The following is a 4632-nucleotide window of genomic DNA, read 5'->3' as shown; positions in this document are numbered from 1 at the left end:
ACGCTCAACCACGGAGCCACAATGGCTGTGCCTGCTGTTTATGTTATGCTCTGCTCCACCCGGTCAATAACTGCAGGTTAAAAGCTCTGGCTTGTTAGTGTGCTTAACTGGGTGGTTGACAGAAGTCAATGTTTTGCTCTCACATCGATGTTTCTCTCTCCCTCTAAATTCCTCTCTCTATAAAAATCAATAAAAGAAGGAAAGAAAGAAAGGAAGAAAGAAGGAAGGAAGGAAGGAAGGAAGGAAGGAAGGAAGGAAGGAAGGAAGGAAGGAAAGTTCGTTTTCAGGAACACAGAGGAGCCCATGGGTGAGGGTGGCAAGAAATGGAGAGAGATGATGAGCAGTGTCAGGGGCCTGGGGTCTGGAGCGTCCAAGTGTCTGGAATACCTGCTTGACCTGCTCCCTCCCGGTCCCCAGTCCCGGAGCGGGGGCCCCCGCCTCAGGGGGTGCTGCGGGCCAACCTTTCCACCAGGTTGAGGCCCTGGTGGTCGCAGCTCTGGACTCCACCCAGCTCTTCAACCAGGACAGAGGCTTCCAGCCACTGGGGCCCAGTACATCCATCTTCCAGATGTTCAGCGCTGAGGATGGGGGAGTCCACTGTGTACCCCGTGCTCATCAATGAGGCTGTCTACTACCAGATGGGCATTGCCAGCTTCCAGGCTGAGGAGCTCACATTCTCCGTGCCCGCCCTGCCCGCGCTGACCTGCCCCCCACCCCGGCTCCCTAACCCAGGCCACACCTGCCCTCCCAGCTGAGGCACAGCCCCCAGCTCAGGGCCGCTTTGGCCACCTGCTATCTACCATGATCCTTGCCACCCACACCCCACCTCCATGCCTCAGTGGCCCATTCTATCAGGAGGACGGTGTCCAGGGAATTTAAAAGTTAAAAAAATAAAAGAAAGAAAGAAATAGAGAAGAACTTGGAAATGTGGGCAGAGGACTTGCTATCGGGTTAAGATGTTAAAACCTTAGCTTGAGGTAAGATAAGGGCATTAAATGTTTTAAGGAGGGACGTATCATGATCAGATTTTTGTTTTAAGAAGGTTTTTCTCAGTTCTGGGCCTATAGGCTAAGATCAAGTGTAGAAATATTACTTGTAAGATATACCTTAAAAATGTTAAAGAGTGCCTGGGTTGCAGGCTCGATCCCCAGTAGGGAGTGTGGAGGGGGCAGCTGATCAATGATTCTCTCTCATCATTGATGTTTCTATCTATATCTTCTCCCTTCCTCTCTCTGAAATCAATAAAAATATTTTTTAAAAATGTTAAAGAAAGTGAGATGATTGGCTTTTCCTTTAAGAAAGAATCACTTGCTGGTACCTAAGGAGGGTCAGGTTTGAGGTGGGAAAGTGAGAGATGAGATATGTACTTTAAAACTCACTCCCCTAAGGGCCCCCACAAAGTCTAAATGGAGAAGTAACACGGGAGCCAGAGGAAACTTAGAGTCAACGGTGAAAGTCAAGACCTCCACCATGTCCTCCATCCGCTTCATCTGCCATTTCTGCCGCCGGCCCCTGAAGCTGACTCGGTCCACAGATACCTCGGGCCTTGACCTCAGCCAACCACCTGCAGCTTTGACCTTCCCCTCAGCTCGGGGGGAGCCAGGAGACACTCCGGAGGAAGGCTCTGCCTCCAGGATGGAGATGCACCTGGAAGAGCTGCAGGCTAGTGCCTCCGGCTGGACCATCCCTGGTGATGGCAAGATGTCCGGGGACGGTCCCAGCACTTCCCCTGCTCGGGAAGTGGCCTCTGGGAGAACCTTCAGTAGCATACAGAGCGCCACGAAGGGCCTTTGTGACGTCTGACCCGGTGAAGAGTGGACCACCCCTGTTCGAGGACTGCACTGACAGTCTCTCGGAGCAGCTGGACAGCCAGCTCAGGATCTCAGAGTCCCACAGTCAGACCTACAGACGCTGTTTGGAGACCAGGGATGGGTTAGGTGAGGACTCGAGGGAGACACGGCAGCAGGAGCTGAAGGTCGTGGAGCAGGAGGAAGGGATGCTGGTCCAGGAGCTGGGGAAGGTGGAGAAGAACCGAGACAGGACAGCTGTGGCCCTGGAGGCAGCCCAGGCCAAGGTGGAGATGCTGGAGCAGCAGGAAAGGCCGTGCCACGGGGACCTCGGTGAACTGCAGTGGCAACAAGTGAAACTGCAGGACGAGCTGCGGAACGACCGTCTGGGGTATGCCCAGACCCAGCTGGCCTGGCTGAAGAGAACCAACGCCTTCAAGGCCGTGTTTGAGATCTGCTGTGCTGGCCCCCGGCCATCACCAAGAGCTTCAGGCTGGGCTGCATCCATCCCCACTGTCCCTGTGAGCTGGAGGGAGATCAACGCAGCCTGGGGGCACACAGCCTTGCTGCTCGGGGCCTTGTCTAGCACAGTGGGTCTGCAGTTTCAGAGGTACCAGCTCATCCCCCGCGGAGACCACTCCTACCTGAAGTCACTGACAGAGGGCCCCGTGGAGCTGCCCTTGTTCTGCACCGGGGGGCGGGGGGGGAGCTCTCTCTTGGACAGCAAGTTTGACCAGGCCGTGGTGGCCTTCCTGGACTGCATGCAGCAAGTCAAGGAGGAGGCCGAGAAGGGCGAGCCGAGTCTCTATATGCCCTGCAGGACCTCGTGGAGCAGGGCCTGATGGAGGACCTGAGATGCGGTGAGTTCCACTCCATCAGAACCACCTGACCACGGAGGAGCGGTGGACAGAGCCACTCAACTTCATGCCTCAACATTTTAAGTTGAGTCTCACTTGGGTCTCCTTAAGGTATCTGTTAGGTCTGATCAAATCATTGAATTGATAGCCCTCCCCCGGGAACTGGCTTTTCAGGCCATTTCACTATGGCCATTCCCTTTGCTGAGACCACATTTCACTGTGCGACCACATTCCACATCTCCCCTCCGGGTCTGCACAGAGAATTCTCCGCCCAGAAAAAAACGACAAAAGTCCTTTAAAAGCCGCTGACTCCCGTCAGTGGGGGCTGGAGCCATCCAGGCTCAGCTACTTGGTGTGCGGATGATCGAATAAATTCGTGATCCCTCACCACTCTGGCCTCGTGTGTTCCTCCTTCGGCGACCTAACATTCGGTGCCGAAACCTGAGAGGGTTCCACGGGGATGGGGAGCCATCGCCCCGGCTTCAGTCACCCCGTTTGCTACTCGGAGAGCAGTAGGCAGCAGCAGCTTGTCCTGGGCTTACCTCCGAATCCTACTTGGGTGGCTCGATTGCTGGCCTCAGGAGTCCCTCCCCACCCCCCACCCCCCGCCCCCCCCCCCCGACTCCAGCCAGCCAGCCAAGGAGGATACCGGACCAGGAATCTCTCCTCCATTGCTGACCCTCCGTCCCACACCGGCCACTCTTCTCTAGGTGAGTGACATTCCACAATTTCCCTCGTCCCGGGTCTTCTGCCCACTCTCTCTCACTGACTACTCAGAAGTCTCTCGTCTCAAAAGTTCATCTCAAAAGTCCTAGCGCTGGGCCAGAAGCCTCCTCAGCCGTTCAGCTTTGGGGCCTTCGGGATTGGGGACGCCCAGTCCAGAGGGTCACCTCTTGTTTCTCGTGGTGATTGGTTTAGCAGTGGGGATGCCGGGCCTAAACGTCACCTTTGGATTTGTGGTCTGTCACTCACCCTTCCTCTCTCGTGGGCCACGCCCACTCCCTCTGCTCACTCTCGGGGGAGATCACGCCCAACCACCTCACTTTATTCTGTAACACTGTTTGGCCACAACATAAACTAGATAATTAGTCTCAATGACCTGAAAACAGCACTTTCCATTTTAACACACTGAGCAACTTACATAATTGCTGTCACCGCAATGGAAAATGGTCAGAGATTCCCTATGTCCAGGCCTTTTCACCCTCCAGTCCCAACTCTCTCTGTCAGTCCTGCTCTACCCATCAGATCTTTCTCCTTCACACAACACCTGCTCTACCCATCAGATCTTTCTCCTTCACACAACACCTGCTCTACCCATCAGATCTTTCTCCTTCACACAACACCTGCTCTACCCATCAGATCTTTCTCCTTCACAAAACATCACCCCCCTAACACTTCTGATTCTGAATCTACTTTTGACCCAGCAGACCACCGACCTCCACCCCCTTACACATCCCTCACCTGCAGGAGATTCCCAAACCCAGACCTTCCTAACCAGCAACCACCTCCTCCCCGGACCCTGAGAGCCCAACTCCCAACAACGCAAGCTCCAAACAGCCTTTCCCACCTGACACTCGCTCTCGGGCCACCCAAAGACCACCCTCAACAGCCTCTTCTATTCCCACGCCCATCCTACCCCAAGGGAGGGGGCAGGAACTGAGGGTATTGTCCGGGTACACATCCCATTTAACACGTCCGACCTCGCGCAGATTGAGAGGCATCTCATGTCTTTTTCCGCCGACCACCTTTACGAAGGAATGTGACAAACTTAATGGAATCACTCGGGGCCCTGACAAAAACCCAGCTCTCCTCTCCCACCTGGCGGAGGCCTTACAGAAATGGACCACCTTAGACCCCAACTCCCCAGAGGGAGCCCTTCCTCTGAACACCCATTTTATACCCTAACCAGCCCCCGGCATACGCCACAAACTTCGAAAATAGACACAGGTCCACAAACCCCTCAAAAGACCTCGTTAACCTGATCTTTA

At 54.7% G+C, this 4632-nt stretch overlaps 1 pseudogene; it reads left to right on the top strand.

The window, feature by feature from the left end:
* The first annotated feature begins 1470 nt into the window (after positions 1–1470).
* On the top strand, positions 1471–4407 carry LOC138996200 (beclin-2-like; annotated as a pseudogene).
* The last annotated feature ends 225 nt before the right edge of the window (positions 4408–4632 follow it).

The sequence above is a fragment of the Myotis yumanensis genome, unplaced genomic scaffold, assembly GCF_028538775.1.
Source record: "Myotis yumanensis isolate MYYU_CA2020_CCGP unplaced genomic scaffold, mMyoYum1.0.hap1 SCAF_17, whole genome shotgun sequence".
NCBI lineage: Eukaryota > Metazoa > Chordata > Mammalia > Chiroptera > Vespertilionidae > Myotis > Myotis yumanensis.
Note: the sequence above shows the minus strand (reverse complement) of the source record. Positions and strands in the feature narration are given on the sequence as shown.